Source organism: Abramis brama (assembly GCF_963993115.1).
Source record: "Abramis brama genome assembly, chromosome: 23".
Lineage (NCBI taxonomy): Eukaryota > Metazoa > Chordata > Actinopteri > Cypriniformes > Leuciscidae > Abramis > Abramis brama.
Window position 1 is genome coordinate 7,042,514 of NC_139985.1, and position 17,487 is coordinate 7,060,000.

General features: G+C 36.3%; 1 protein-coding gene across 2 annotated transcripts in view; it reads left to right on the forward strand.

The window, feature by feature from the left end:
- Positions 1–935: 935 nt before the first annotated feature.
- atp13a3 (ATPase 13A3) overlaps positions 936–17,487 on the forward strand; it is a 48,565-nt gene continuing 32,013 nt past the window's right edge. For both annotated transcript variants that reach the window (XM_084101539.1, XM_084101540.1), the window contains exons 1-2: positions 936–1,108; positions 11,382–11,467. The gene's annotated coding sequence lies outside the window, so the exon portion shown is untranslated. The remainder of the gene's footprint in view (positions 1,109–11,381; positions 11,468–17,487) is intronic.

A 17,487-nucleotide genomic window follows, 5' to 3' on the forward strand; every position in this document is an offset into this window, starting at 1 on the left:
CAGGCCCAGGGCAGTCACATAGCTCTGTGGTGATGTCATATCCTGAATGTCACCGCAAACCCACTAGAGATTCTTGAAACATTCGCTTTGCTTTCAAATCAACTCTCAATTGAACAGTTCATTATATTGAGAAAGAAAAAAATTCACAATGCATCTCCTTCTCTCAAATCATCCCACCACTTTCTGAAGATAATCTTTATAATCATAATATAATAGAAGAGACTGGGGCAAGTTGCCACATGATTAATATTTTAACAGTAAACTTATATTTGAAATTAAATTTCTGCATAGTGAAATACCTTTAGGTATTAAAACATTAAAGTATATGTACCCCAAATACCCCTAAATTTAAAACAATTATAAAAAAAAAAATGTAAAAGATAACATAGGCTATATAAAACCATTGTTTAGTCCAATAATATTGTGATTAATACATTGTATATATTTATAACATTTAAAAAGTGTAATTTATTTAACAACATAATAGAGACTTTTTAGTAACTTGTCTGTGAATTTGTGATTTTACTTACATTTTTGTATTAATATTAAAATACTTTTACTGTTATGTTTGAATAAGATATGAATTATTTCATACAATTATAATTACATATTAATAATGTTTTTCTCACAATATTTTTAGGATAATTCAGCTGCAGCAAACCAAGTTGCACATGTTCACAAAGCAAAATCACTATATAATCTTCCATCCAATAAAAGTCTCACTACAGCATCTCAGTGCATGCTATTTAGTGCATACCAAGGCATTTTTTAAATTAATATATGCTTATACTAAATGAAATATTCCTTCATACACATATGCCACTTCACCTATCCAACATGTTGAATAATATAAGATTCTTTACCATTTCACTATGATTTCATGGGGTCTCTGGCGCCCACCTGACGCAGTTCCACACGGTGACCTCATATCCTCTACATCACTTCCTGTACATGCTGAGAGGCTGATCTGGTGGATTCTGGCACATTTACACACACTCATTTGCTCTGCTGACAGTAGTACATTCGAGCCGAGCCCCGCGTCTCTTTGTCCGCGATCATAGAGCTCTCATCATGACCCAAAGGTGATCCTCAGTCCCGGTGGTTCTGGGTGAGTGCGATTTAAAACACACACTCATACATACGACGCGCGCGCGCGCGCTCACTCGCACACAAACACATGCACCGTTCTCTCTTCATTGATGTGTCAGTATGAAGTCATGGCTGCCTGTATTCTTTCTTCCTCGTGTTACTTCGATCACTTTATGGGTTATATTTTATTATTAAATGATTGGAAATCAACTAGGTCGTGTTTTACAACGATGTAGTGATGAATATACTGTTTTATATGGACCCGATTAGTCCGTAAGTAACACTGTTGTGATCTGTAGTAACGTTGTATGTGTCCTTTGAATTTGACTACGTTTAAGGGGATTCATCTAGCGGCGTGATTTAAAGGGATAGTTCACCGAAAAATGAATCACCAATTATTTACTCAGCCACGTTCTTCTAAAACTGTATGCCATTGTTTCTTTAAATGATAAACTAAGATGTTAGACAGAATGTGAGGAACTGGCAGCCTCAGTCACCATTCACTTTAATTGCATCGTTTTGGCGAACAGTAACAATGAAAGTGAATGGGGACTAAAATGGCATTCTGACATCCTCTTTTGTAAGTCATAAATTTCATAAATTAAAGAATTTTCTTCTGTTTTTCTTTATTTTTTGGTGTAAATTATTTAAGTAATACAATTCATGATCCATTTGAGGTTCATGAAACCGAGCAGTATAAATTTTGTGCTGGCTTAGCTGTATCGGTTGGTTTGTCATTTTCTTATGGTGAGCTATTTGGAAATGTGTCTTGAGCACCAAATCAGCTTGTTTTCTGAAGGATCATGTGACATTGAAGACTGGAGTAATGACTGGTGAAAATTAAGCTTCGACATCACGTTTAAACGTCATTTAAAAAAAATATTAAAATATAAAAGTGATTTTAAATAGTAATAATATTTAACAATTACTGTTTTTACTCTATTTTATTAATTAAATAAATGCTGCATTTGTGAGTATAAGAGACTTATTTTTAAAAAACATAGTCATATCAACCCCAAACCTTTGAACAGTAGTGTTTGTATATAATTTAACTTGAGCTAATGTTCAGGCCCTTTGTTTTCTTGAGCTGTGCTGTTGATGTTTCTGCCTAGTTGATGTTTGGCATCTTCATTGTAATCATTGTAAGTTTTAACTTTGGGATTTGTAGGTTTTGTACCTTGACTCAAAGGGCAGTTGGCATCACTTCCCTTGTTTTACATAATACCCCGAAGGCTTCTTTGGATTTCTTGATTGGCTAACTTCATTTTTGGCCCTCTCTGTATCTTCAGCTATTAAGTTTCGGGTGATCTGATCACAAGTGTTCAGCTTAGACACATTGTACACCTGGTATTAACATACTTTTCAACACAAAGGTTTTTCCTGCATTGAAAATATTTCAGCGGCCACCAAAAAAGAATCTTTGTCCCAAGATTTATTTGATAATTTAATGTGCCGATACCTTCTGTTCTGCAGTACCGGTACCTGCTGATAGTTGGCTGCTTTAAAACGCTCCATGTTTTCAATGGCATCCACTGTAAAAAGCTGCATAAATCTCCTAGATCTCTTATAGTTTTCCACAGCTCATGTTTTCTGGTGTTTTGTCTGCTGACATTTTCTTAGAAAGATGCTTTTGCAGTGTTTCGTCAGCAGAACAATCCAAAAGCACATTAGATAGCAGTACAACCCACTGAAGAGATGTATGTCTATTCCTCACAGCCTCGGTTTCATTCCCGTTAAAAATCAAACACGATGCTGCTGTGAATAAGGTCTGTAGACGGAAAAAAATAATCTGATACTTGCAAATTATCTGTGCATCAAGTTAAGCGTAAATGCAAAATAATGGACCTGCCACTTTTTCTATTTAATGAGTAAAGTAACTATGTTGTTCACTTTTCAAATCAGTCACTCAGTGACTTTTACATTGAAATTGACCGATTTAAAAAAAAAAATATAAAATAGTTCTAAGCAAGTTGTTTTGTGATCTGTCCTCTTGACAGTGGTTATTTTTTAGTTCACAAATAATTAGTTTATATTACAAACTGTTTCTTTGCATTCTTTGTATTATGTGTGAATGACTGTTTCTTCCGCCATCACCGAAGACCATTTTTGACCCAGGAAAAACCGTGCATATATGTCTCACTATGTCAGTCATTTTCTGTGTGTTGATCTAAGCATGAACATGTTTCAAGCTAAATTCAAGCTAAAAGTTGTTGTAGTTGAGTTGCTGTATTAGTTGAACTTTGGATTTGCTTCAAATAACCAGTCTCTGCATGTTGTTGTCATACTGAAGAAGTTCTGTTAAGTCTTGTTCATGTGCTTGCAATGGCATTTCCCAATTTTTATGATCAGATAATGCAGTTCTTAACCCTTGTTTAAGCATGATGGAGGACTGACAGGTCAGAAGGCGAATCTCAAAATGTTTGCTTAGCGAAAAAATATCTGCTTAGTCTGGTGGATTGAAGGTATCAGTGGTTTGGGTACAAAATGAGTCTGTTCTGTTTAAAGTTTTAGTCAGTAATGTTTTGATGTTTTTTTTGTTTTTTTTTTTGATGAAATTAATACTTTTATTCAGCAAGCGTGCATTAAATGAATCAAATGTAAAAGTAAAGACCTTGTCACAAAATATTTCTATTTCAAGTAAATGCTGTTATTTTGAACTTTCTATTCATCAAAGAAACCTGGAAAAAAATCAGTTTCCACAAAAAAATTAAGCAGCACGAACTGTTTTCAACATTGATGACAATAATAGGAAATGTTTCTTGAGCAGCAAATCAGCATTTTAGAATGATAATGTCTATATAAGGTCCTATTAGTTAACATTAGTTAATGTGTTAATTAATGAACAATACATTTGTTACTGTACTGTACTGTAAAGACACCATTTGTTTTTACATTGCTTTAACTCATCAAAATAACTTAAACTTTTTTTAGCTGTACAAAATTCAACTAATTTAAGTCAGTTTAATGTAACTTAAGTTGGAATGACTTAAACATCCAAGTTGATTGTACTTAAATTGACGGCAGCAACTTTTTTACAGCATATTAATTAATCCTTGTTAAAGTTAGTTATAATAAATACATATGAGTATTGTGAACTTATATATATTGATGACTCAATATATATAAGTTCACAATACTCATATGTATTTATTTTTAAACTTAAATGGTTTGCCGCAATCAGTTTCCTCAATCGGTTTGAGTTGAGTTGAGTTAACTTGTTGGGTTTTACAGTGAGTTAACAAATGAAACCTTATCGTAAAGCGTTACCAAAAACTCTTACTGACCATAAACTTTTGAATGGTAGTGTTGGAGATAAAAATGTGATTCAGCTGGTGTCATTTAAAATTATTTTGATAAATATCAAAAGAGAGAAATCATCTCCATTTACTTTGCCAGAGAATTTGTCAAACCGGATAAAAAGTTGTTTTTGCAGAGGTCAAGTGTTGGGTCTCGCTGGTCAGACATTGATGTATGTAGTTAAGATAAGGTTTATAAGAGGCTCTTAAACATTGCAACACTTTTGTGGAGTGTAAATATTATGATTTTCATGGCTCAAAAAAGCATTTTACTTTGGTGAATCTTCAGCAAAGAGATAAATTTAGCGTATGACTAAAAATGGATCACTGATATGTCTTTGACCTGGACTAACTGGAATTTACAAATGCGGTTTCGCTCTCATGTACCGAAGCGCTTTGAGGTGATGCCGAGATTACTCACAGAATACTTTTAGCAGACGCGCTCTAAGACAACAGCGTATGACAGAAAGTCTGCCAGTGTTGAATCAGAGCCGGCGTGTGACATATCGTGACATGGTGCAAGTCTCTTGTGCAGCTTTCCGAGTGTTTGCTTTCAGAATCCTCGACGGCGGCGGAATGGACAAGATCTTTCCAGCCGTCCGTACGCGGTTTACCTACGGCAAGTCCCAGAAAACCCACTCTGTTCATGGGAGGTGCGATAAAAGACACTGGATTAAAATAGTAACTAATGTAGAATTTGGAACCAAAGTGTGAACCAAAAACCACAGATTACACCAAAAGAGTCTTCAAGAGAAACTGTAGAAGTTTTCAGGTAGTAAGCTTTTTGGCTGTTTGACTACTTACAAATGTAAAACTCTATCTATCTATCTATCTATCTATCTATCTATCTATCTATCTATCTATCTATCTATCTATCTCTCTATCTCTCTATCTCTCTATCTATCTCTCTATCTCTCTATCTGACAAAATTAATACTTGTATTCAGCAAGCGTGCATTCAATTAATCAAACGTAAAAGTAAAGACATTGTCTCAAAATATTTGTATTTCAAATAAATGCTGTTCTTTTGAACTTTCTATTCATCAAAGAAACCTGGAAAAAAATCACTGTTTCCACAAAAAAATTAAGCGGCATGAACTGTTTTCAACATTGATGATAATAATAGGAAATGTTTCTTGAGCAGCAAATCAGCATTTTAGAATGATAATGTCTTTATAAGGTCCCATTAGTTAGTTAACATTAGTTAATGTGTTAGCTAACAATTAACAATACATTTGTTACTGTACACTGTAAAAAAATTATATGATCGATAAGTTATTAATTTCATTTTATTAGAAAAGTTATTTTGAATTGTGCTAATATTTATCAAAAAAATGTGACTGAAAAATGTGTTGCTTAAGGTTTGATTAATAATAATATCATTAATAGTTATATAATAGTTTGATTGATACTACTACTACTACTAATAATTTGAATGCGATTAAAAGGAACTGGATTAAAATGGTAACTAATGTAGAATTTGGGGTCAAAGTGTGAACAAAATTATTATTATTATTAATCAAACTATTTTATTAGTTAGTCAAAAAATCTACAAAAAATAAGGAACTCCCGCACACTATCAGCACTTGCAAATGAGTATCAATTTTATTAGCAACGTTTCGGTCTCACGACCTTCATCAGGCATATACAAAAAAAATTGATAGTCATTTGCAAGTACTGATAGTGTGTGCGGGAGTTCCTTGTTTTTTGTAAATTCGTAATGAATAAAATTTCATTCAAAGACCTTGTTTAACCTTATTATGCTTACGTATTGATAAAGGTTGTTTACCGCACCTAAAACCTGATGGAACAAACTTTTATGAAGGGTAATTTACTCTAGGCTGTAGTACTTTGATACTGGCAGCATTATATATCATATCATAATGTAATCTCTCGACGGTCTACAGGTTTTTGTTTCCCAAGCGGCATCGACTATGGGAGTTGCTAATCCAAGACCATGTGGTCCCCTTTTCCGTTTGATCTTTTGGCTTTTATTTCTGTCCACCACCACTTTTTTTTTTTTTTTCTTTTTTTTCCAAGACCGCTTCTTTCTCAATTGACACCTCCTCCATACTCGGTCTCTTTTTCCCTCCCGTCTTGCCATCATCTTCAGCTATAATTCAACTGTAGTACGATTATCAACCGTAGTACGAAGACATATCTTGCATGAAAGTTTCTCGGAATGAGTTTTGATATCAAAGTTTCAATGGATTTATCAACTATAGGCTCTTAACTGGATAATTGCTGAAGGAGAAGATAAGAACCTTTCTGGTAGGCTATGCTCTGGTTTATCTTGCAGTGATATTGGCTGTAAACTGTAAATATCATAACGTGAATTAATTTAATCTGGGTTTTGTTTCTTGGTTTACACTTTTAGACACTAAAGTGTATCAAAATCAGATGCTTTTGTTGAACTGCTCATTTGCACCTTGTTAAACAGGATAACAGCAGTTGGATAACGATCTGTGAGAATTTCTCATGGGCAAGAGCTTTAAAATGTAAGGAGGTTGTCCTTTTTTTCTTTCTTTCTTTCACTACTTTGATCATACTTTCTTGACCCGAGTTATTGACCGCAATCGGATTAGAGGATTTTTCTGCGCTGTCCTTGACGACAGAAGAATCGCTTCAAAAATGCATGAGAAAAGCACACATTTGTTTTTCTCTGAATCCCGAATGATGGCAAGAAATGTGCCCATGAATTAGTGAAGCGCTCGTCCAGCTAAGAGTCAAGCAGCTTTGCCCTGTTGGTGTTTGAGATTCAAATGTTTTTAGAGTTGGCTGAGCTTTTTCAGTAAGCTTCTTAGAGGACTTTGAAGCATATTTCCTATTAATTATGTTGAATATTAAAGCTAACATTTAATGTACAAGTTGAATGACAAATAAAATTGAGGACCTGAAAGAAACATTTGAGGAACAAGATTATTCTGTAAAAACCAGATGCCCCTTTTCCTGTATTTTCTGTCCAAATACCATAGTAACTACTGTTGAGTAATTTTTTTTAATTTTTTTTTACAGGTTCTGTAAATTCATAATGAGAATGGGTTCTCCATCAAACTTTCAGAATTGTTTTTCCCAAAACATTTTATGACTTTGACAGCTACTGTAATACCAAGTTACCACACCATTTTAAAAATGAGAAAGTTATTATTATTTCTTTTTTTTGGTGGAAACTTAAACCTCTCGAAAAATGTAATATGGGAAAATCAAGTTTATTGGCCTTGGGAAAATTATGATATTCTTTTGAAGTACTTTGCAAATACCAAGGAAATGACATTTTATTATGACTATTGCTGTAATCAATTATTCAGTGCCATGATACTGTATACAGGCCTATATTTAGTAGTGGTGGGGGGGGGGGGTCGATTCTGTACAGTATCGCAATATTTTGTGCACGCAATTATATCGATACAGTAGCGCAAAGTATTGCAATATTTAATTATAAAATGATTGTTTTACTTTCGATTGTTTTACCCCCTCCATTGGTTTTCTCTGAGTTTACTCTGATAATTTATATTTGCGTATTACATCCAGAAGGTGGCGCTTGTTGCGATGCGTTGTCGTCGTGCATTCAACAGCAAATTCAAATGAAAATGGCTTCACCATCACAACCGGTTACACGACGCTCCGTCTTCTTTCAAATCGAAAGTGTGGGCATGTTGACCAACTCCTTTTTCTAAACAAAAATGCCAATATTCCCAAATGAATTTTGGTTGATGACCTTGCAGCCAACAGGACTACACATTTTTGTTTATTTTTCTCAATTTGATTGAAGCTCTAAGTTACTCATATTTGTTATTATTCTCAGGTTTACGTTACTCAATTGTGTCTGCTTTATGTTACTCTATTGTATTTAAATAATTTTAAGTTATGTGCTGGGAGCTCACCATTCATGTGAAAGGCCTCCTATTCAGAGAATAATTACGTCGTGTCCTGAATGTTCAAGGACAAAGTTTTTGCATTTCATTTAATGTGTGGAAGATAATGTTCACAGAATTGAATGTGACATTTGAAGTGAGTTGCACAGTCTTATTTTTTTTGTAATGCCTTTGAATAATATGGGGGACATGAATCGCAATATATCGCAGAATCGAATCGCAATACTTGCTGTATCGCAATGTTAAGAATCGCAATATTGAATCGTGCCCCAAATATTGCAATACTATCGAATCGTCACATTTTCGCCAATTTCCACACCTAATATTTAGTGTCTCTTTCTTTACTATGGTACTGCCACAGTATCTCAGGGTTATTAAATCAAATTTTTAAGGGTTTTACTGGTTGTTTTGGTTCAAAGTACATCCACAAAACAATCTCAATAATCTTACATTTAAAATTATGTCCGTTATTGACCTTGGTTAAATTGTTGTATTCTTTTATATTATGTTATTTGAAATACTTTGGAGTACTAGATGATATTTTTATATGAATATTGTGGTAATCATTCATTACCACAATATATATTTAGTGCCATCGCTTTACTATGGTACTGCCATAGTATCTGTGGGTTTTTAAATCATATTTTTAAGGGTTTTATAGGTTGTTTTGGTTCAAGGTCCAAAATTGACGTCCGTCATCCACAAAGCTCAATTTCAATAATCTTATTATAAAATGTCCATAATGGTGTGTTTTTTATGATGTTGAAGACAGGCTGATGAGAAAAGTGAGGGATTATGATTGTTTTCTACAGAAAATAGGATTTTTACGTTTCTTTTTTTATTCAGCTTGTGTGTTTTGTTGGACTTTGTGAGAAACTTGTGAAATCAATACTGTCCTCGTGGATCAAATCAACTTACCAGCTCATTTTATAAAGTCTGATTTGAATTTGTGTTTGTCTGTAAGATTAATGTTGTGTTTATGTAACTTTTATTTTTTTCCTCACCATTATCTCATTTTCTCCTGCTCTTTTATCTTTATGACTTTAGAATAAATCATGCAACAAAACACGCCTTTATTGTGACACATTAACCCAACGGTTAACTCCATTGTTGAAGGCCATCTAATTATTAAACCCTTACTGTCTATCTTACTTCTTATCAGCGAATATGCCATGAGACTTTTCCGTCATTGTTCGAAAGGATTTTCCTCCTTAACTTTTGAAAACTGTGATACTGGAGTCATGCTGTCCTAAAGAGGAGTTAAGGTCAAAGCGATGGTGACCCAATGCAGCGGGAAACAAAACAGGCTGTGATTAAGAAAGAATGAAGAAAGCTCATTAAACAAAAAACTTGACAGCAACTCAATACTTTTTCCTCTGAAGGCTTCCATGAATTATCGTGAGGGCCGTCAGTAGGTCACTGCATATTGTTAGCTGTTGTCTTTGACTGGGATTTCACTTCTGGAAAGCGCTTGACTGCTGAAACGGCTTGTTTTGATGTACGCCCCAGAGAGCGTTCTTGTGAAACTGGCTGTAAATGGAGCTACCTGCACAATACTGACTCAGCGGATGCAGCTTTCTCCGAAAACTTTGAAAATCAATCAGTAAGGAATGGATATCAGACAGCTGAAGAAACCCATGCATGCAAGATGAGCTTGTCAGACAGGCTTTGTGAAATGTAGCTGTCAGACTTTCTTAACTGAGCCATTTTGTATGATTTGCTGTTTGGTTTCCAATCACTTTCACTGTTGAGACAAAGACAACAATGTTTTTTTTTGTTTTTTTTTGGTAGCGCATTGAGGGATTTATTCGGTAAATGTTTGTGTTTCCATTGTAGTTTGTGCGTGTCTTCTTATTGGATAAAAAATGTATCCCTCTCAATTGAGTGCATTTTTTGAATTATGCACATCTTGGCATTTCCATCCATTTTTTTTTTTAATGCAATATTAAAGTTTTGATGCTGACATATAAAGCATTGCATGGCTTGGCTCCGTATTATTTATCTGAATTGTTAACTTCCTATACCCCAACACGGAGACTGCGTTCTTCGCAATCCAACTTGTTGGTTGTTCCTCATTCCTCATGTTCCTTACGATCTATGGGTGATAGGGCCTTTTCTTCATATGCTCCGGTCCTTTGGAATTCTCTGCCTCTTGATCTTAGGGAAGCCCAGAGTTACGACCTTTTTAAAGGTAGACTTAAGACTTATTTTTTTAAATTAGCATTTGATTGTTGATGTTATTTTTATTGCTTGAGCTTTGTATTGCTTAATTTGTGTACAGCGCTTTGAGAAGTTGCTTTTAAAGGCGCTTTATAAAATAAAGTTTATTATTATTATTATTATAATATCCCAAAATGCACATAAAAATAGGTGGATGGAAACATAGCTATTGACGCAATTTTGATTTAATTGAGTAATTTCGCCCTCCATAACTTGTGTCCAGACTTAATGTCCAGACTTAATGAATAAAAAAAAATAATAAAAAAAATAAAATAAATTTATTTGCACTCAGGATTAATAAATGAATGGGTTTTTTATGCTTTTATCTTTTTATTTTGTATTAATAAGTGTACTGTAAGTCACTTTGCATAAAAGCATCAGGTAAATGATAAATTAGTAAGTTATGCAAAAGGCTATCCAACCAATCAGGTGAAGTGTAGCAGTGGAGCTCCAACCCCCTCAGCACAGGATGGCATTGTAACCTCTGAGCTTTATTTTATTCGGTCTTTGTGCAAATATAGATTCAGATGTTTTGAATAACGCACTCATGATATACATTTCCTGTGGGCTTTATGCTGCTGTGTTGTGAGTTGTGGCTTATTTATATTTTAAGTTCTCCATTTACCAGCCAGACACTGTTTGTTTTATTAATGTACAGAGCTCTTTTTTATGTCATTTCTTCAGTGTCTGTGTTTCCACGTTTAAATCCAAGAAACCGCTTTGAAACGCTGTTCACTTTAATGTTTTCTCTCACTGCGAGCTGCTTATAAAGACTCTGTAAATCTTTGAAAATGTTCTTCACATGTCTAATTTGAGAGAGCTGCAGAACGCTTCCATTAAAAGACTGAAGGCTGTGTGATTCATGGACTTTAATTAAGATTTCCTCTTTTGTTTCCTCTCAGGAGTCCACGTCTGCGAGAGCGTACAAAAGAGAGGCCTCTTTATAGGTGAAAGGATTGCCCAGGGCCACAGCGCTCAGAATCTGAAGGTAAGGGAATGTGGATGTGATGTAGCTTTATTCCTGCACTTCCCTTACACCTTGTCCTAAGCAGATGCGATAAGATTCCAGCGGCAAGCAATTTGTCCACACCCGAAGCGACTACAAGACATGACACAATCAATCAAAAATCACAGCCAATCAGAAGAGTGTGTGGGCGGAGCCTCTCTGCATGCGCATTGCACTCGTAACTTAATGTTAATGGATTAGTACATATTCAAAATCACAAATATTACACAATTTTAATGTTATTAAAACTACATACTGAGTGACTGAAACAATCTTTGTTTCTTTCCTAATTAATGATGGCTGTATATTATTGTCCACACCAGCGCACAATAACAGTCTGTTTATTGTAAGCACGCGCTGCACATTTGTTGTCTGCCACTTTAAATGCTCAAGCTCTTTAAAGCAGGATGGATTATGTGTTTGTTGTTCATCAGCTTGAAAAAAAGTGATTCCAATGATATTGATCATCTGAGCTGTTGTGGTTTTGACTATGCGGTGTGCTATTGGTTTTGATTTATAATAATTTCTAAGACTATCTTTGTCTTTATCATCCTTGGTGTGATCGGACCTAAATATTCAGTGAGTGACAATTAATGGAAACAAAATGACACAATTCAGTGGTATTGGATAATGTCTGAAGACTAAGTCTTTATCAAAGCTACTGAAAGGTACATTGTGTTTTGACTAACAAGTTTCTACATACTGTTGCATGGTGAGGCTTGTGTGGTTATGAAATCGTTACTGATTTGTATACATTGTGAAAAAATTGTTCCTTCATTTTGTCAAGCAAACTCCATTTTAAAAGTTGATTTGAACTATTGAAAGTAGACAACTTGACGTTGCATAAATTAGTTATTTTTAGGCAATTTATTATAAGCAACTTAAATTGTTGAACCACAAGAACTTACAATGCCAAGTTTGGTGATGAGGATCCAACTAACAGGCTGTAGTAACTTCACTTAGACAAACTAAGAAAGTACTACATTACTATTTTTTTTTTAATAATGCTCAGCATAGCTTAAAAACAAGATCACTGAACTTGGACCCACAAGTTAAAACATTATTTTTGAGTTTGTAGAACTTATTTATGTTTGATAAAAGCACAGGCCAATTTTAATTGATGTTTCAACAATTTTTTGATAAGTTGAGTTTACTCCAAAATTTCCTGAAGCTGGTTCCCTTAAGTTTTTTGAGTTTTCCAACCTCGTATTTTTTTATAGTGTATGTAGCGAATAGAGATATGTTATATATTGTAATCTGCTGATAGTAGAGATTTGTTTGAGTATTGCTTAATATTGAGTATACAGATGTGTGCAAAAGTCTTTGGCACACTAGTATTTTCACCCCAACATTTATTTGACGTAGTGGCGGAACAGATCACAAGATTCACGGTTCGGATAATTTACGTTTTTTGAGCCACGGATCGGATAATTTTTCGGATCAGCAAAAAACAAAAACAAAAAAACCCCATAAAAAATATAAAAAAATATATATATATGGGAGGGGGGTGCAACTTTGCTTTTCATTTCATTTATTTCTTAAAGCTCACATGAGGGTCTTCGATACTACATCAAAAACTACTAGCCTAACTGATAAAGTTCAAACATTATTAAAAACAAGTGAACAGTCATTAACAAAATAAGATCAAATACACAAATTACAAGCAGAGATGAATACTAAATAACAAAGTTAAAGTCTAACAGTAGTAGCCTATTCAGGTACAGAAATGAATAATTAAGCCTAAATGTAAAACAACACTATTTGTTCACTGTAGAAATTAAATATAGTTTCATCTTTGTTAAAGCTGTATTTTGTTGTTTTATTTTTAACATTGACACTGAATTTTAGGAGTGTGCTGTCACTTTAAGACAGACTGCATGGTCCAAAAAAACTGACACACATCATGTTTCTCAACTGTTCACTTATGACATAATCGAGAGAAAACTTGCCGAGACGGGTATTTAGATATAATTTTGTTTGTGTCCGTTCAAGGGCAAGTGCATGCGAAAGAGGAATCGTTTCGGTGTTCGAGCGCTGTCTGAAACGCGCGTCTCCCTCTCCCTCTCCCTCTCCCTCTCCCTCTCCCTCTCCCTCTCCCTCTCCCTCTCCCTCTCCCTCTCCCTCTCCCTCTCCCTCTCCCTCTCCCTCTCCCTCTCCCTCTCCCTCTCCCTCTCCCTCTCCCTCTCTCTCTCTCTCTCTCCCTCTCCCTCTCTTTCTCTCTCTCTCTCTCTCTCTCCCTCTCCACGTGCCCCAATTTTCGCCTCTTCTTCCTCATTTAAAATTGTTTGAATGTGTAAATTGGCAAGACAAATCACATCCAAATGATAAACTTTCACTCTATGATGGTTAGATTTAGCAGTTAATCCGAGAATCACATGCGTGCCGAACCGTGGGGATTGGTCCGTACCAAGCGTGCCGCACAAGCCCTGAAAAGTGAAGCCAAAACGTCTCGATCGCCCCCCGGTGACTGGTCCTAGTATAGGTCATAAGCCCCGCCTCCCCATGTTATTCAACGGGACGTGAAACCAACTAAACAATTAAATTACACTTCAAATATCATTTTTCCAAAGGTGGTTTCTTTCATTTGCTGTCGTTTTTATCACGCTGATGTTAGTTCAAGTGTCTGTTTCAAAAATAAGTTGTTTTTTAGTTAGTTACGTGATGCGGTGGTGTAACGTCATGACTGACAGCTGTGATTGACAGGTTCTCTGAGCGAAGTAGTCACTGAAGCACCAACGGACATTTTTTCGGGATCTTCGGAGGACTGAGGAGATTGTATTTTCTTTATTTTAACAAGCCTCTTGACGTACTGCAATCAATTTTTAAAAAAGTGTGCAGAATCCTCTCTCCCTGAGTGCATTCTGCGAGAGTGAGGGCGGAGCGTTGATTTCGCGGCTTTACTTCCTGCTCACTACTGCGCAGGTCTGGTCCCGAGATCGCTACTGCGCAGACTCAAGTTCCAATATGTCAGCGCCATAACGGGACTCTAGCGGCTTCAGTTCTCATCAATGGAAGAGAGCGAAGGGGCGTCGTCCATCTTTTTTTACAGTCTATGGTCCGTACGGATCATGGATCAACTGCGATCCGTTCCACCCCTAGTTTTAAGCCAGTTATGTATATCTTTTTTATATATCGTGTTTCAGTTGGAAATATCAGTTTACATTTTCAAACATTCATTCTGCCATTAATTGTAATAATCCAGTGAAATTTTTGTATGCACAAGGAGTCTGACTCCACACAGTGATCTGATCTCACCATCATCGAGTCCATCTGTGATTACGTTAAGAAACTGAGACACTAAATCCAGAAGAACTGTGGCAACGTCTCCAAGACGCCTTACTCACTCACTCCAGCTCTGGCTCTTGCTGATATTAATTGGTTTTAAGATAGTCTTTTTGCTGTCTAATTAATCTTGGGTTTGTGACTGAAAGATTGTCTGGAAAAAGTGTCTGCTAAATAACTGCTTGTGTACTTTCATGACACACTGACGTGGGTTGAGTAAATAGGCCTGTCAGGTTTATGATTGCGGTGTTTCCTTGTATTCATCGTACAGTCTGCTCGAGAGGAAGGAAGAAAAAAAGTGCAGCATGTTGGATTCACGATTTGCGTCTAAAATGTAGCTGACAGCAGAATGTGACCACATAGCAGCTGCTCTAGAATGGTAGGAAGGGCTCGGTCCTGAGTTGGGTTTCCCCTTTCCGTGGTGTGTTGTACGGGTGCGGGGGACTGATAAGATCAGGGAGCAGTGACACCCGTCTGTCTAACACACACTCACACACTTTCCCTGTTTTCTGCCATGCTGCCTCCCTGCTGCCTATTGTTGAGGTGACCACACCAGCATGGCACTGCTTTCCTCCCTGGTGTCCCTTCTAAGCAGGTTTCAAAACCTAGTGAGCTGCCTTCTAAAGGCCCCCATGCACTCACAGAAAAGTTTTTTTTCAAGATACACTAACTGACTTTTGCTCATATTTTGCCATAATTTGCATCCTAGGCCCTGTTTACACGTAGCCTGGTCCCTTGTACATTTCATTTGTACAGAGAGTCTGGCCACTCTCCATTGACAAGCGTTAACTTCCTTGAAGGCGGGTACTCTGTTGAAGTTTAAAACTATTGGATCTGCCCAGAGGCACTCTGGATCTGCCATAACCAATCGCTAACGTTTGGTCGTGACGTATGTCTACAACTCAAACTAGCGCACCTCGACGTCATCGTTCTCAGCCACTCCCTCTGTTTGCTGATTGGACCGCCAAAAAATTGGCCGGAGAAAACCCAAGAATATACCGCAAACCCAGACAAAGTACTGAAGGAAAATGAAAATTGAGCGAAAGTACGTAGGAGGGCGGAGCCAGGCTAGTTTCACCTGGTATTAAGATGTGTTTCGGGTTGATCGGATCACAAGTAGACGAGGGAGACACATACCTGTTTACACCAGGTGTTTTAATCAGTCTCTTTTGTCCACTTTCAACCCCTTCTATCCTGATTTCTTTGAGGGGAGGGTCTATGGGCGGGTCTATATAATCCATTGGACAAAATAAGCTTGTGCAATTTACATATGAACCTGCTTAAAGACAACAGAAAAACATATGGAGAGCAGCAGCTTTCGTTTCTGCTCTGACCACTCCGAACGATGTGAGTGCGTGTTAGAAATGAGGAAAGGTGAGTGATTTTTGTCTTCAAACCAAACTTAAGTTTTAACCAATTGGGTCTTCAGCCAACAAAGTTTAAATCCTGTCTGGTTAGCGCGGAGAAGGCGGTCTTTTGTGGCTGTTCGAACACATTCGACCACATGAGCGTTTACACTACTAAAGCAATCCGGTCTAATGCGTTTGACTACCTCTGGAAGTGGTAAAAAGTGGACAAGCACAAAACGTATTAGACCCTGTTTACACCTGTACACTTGTAATCCGATCGACCAAAACAAACCTTAATACCTGGTGTAAACAGGGCCCTAGATGAGTCAACAAAAGTTGCTGATAGCGATATCGTAGTGTATGATGCGTCACTGCTGAAACTTTTTCTACCATTGTTGCAATAAAATGCAGTACAAAAGTAATTAACAGAAGACGCGTAACAAATTAACCTCAATATTTGACTCATCAGCACAGATAAAACGACTGACTGCACCACTGACCTCTAACTTCCGCTGTAATCTGTACGTCCACACTCACTGCGTCTACCCACCAAGACCGCATCCAAATGCGCTTTACACACACATTGTGATGTAATACTAACAAAAAATCCTAACCTTTGTCTCCATACTGAAATCGCTGATGGCCAATTAGTTTTTTTAAAGCTTAGCTTAAATGTGTGAAACAAGTAGAAGCTTGGACACGGAAACAGTATTCCATATGTCGTGACAAACAGATAGCAATGTGCAAGTCATGATTATTTATATACCATTTTATACAATATATTCTCAATGTCGCTTTCAATTAGAATTACTACTTCAGTTTCTACTATAAAGCGGCTCTCCAGTGTCTTCATGTTTTATCTGACTTCGACAGACACATGGAGGATTTGGAGGATACATGTTCTTAATTCAAAATAATGCCACAATGCATCTTAATTTATTTTTTTATTATAATTTTTAGGTGAAATACTTGGACATGTTCTTGACAAGCTCTGTGGGATTCACCCATACCAAAGATAATGGTGAATAAATATATAGTGTAAATGGTAGGTTACGTAATACTTTTATAACATTGCCAACTTTAATTGCCAAGACTTTGTTTGGCTGGTGGTTTGTAATGAGAATGTGGATTGGCCAGTTTTTCTAATGATTTTGAGAGCTGGAAAGAGCCACTTGAATGATTGACACCAGTGAACTCCTTCCTCAGCAAACAGCTTCGGTTACACACACATGCACAAGGACGCTGTACATTCCTGTCACTCTTCAAGACAACTGCAATCGCACAGACATGAAATTCAACCATTAATATCTTTCATCCTCAATTTTTTTTTGTTTGAGCACTGAACTTAATCTGTTCCACAGCTTCACTCCA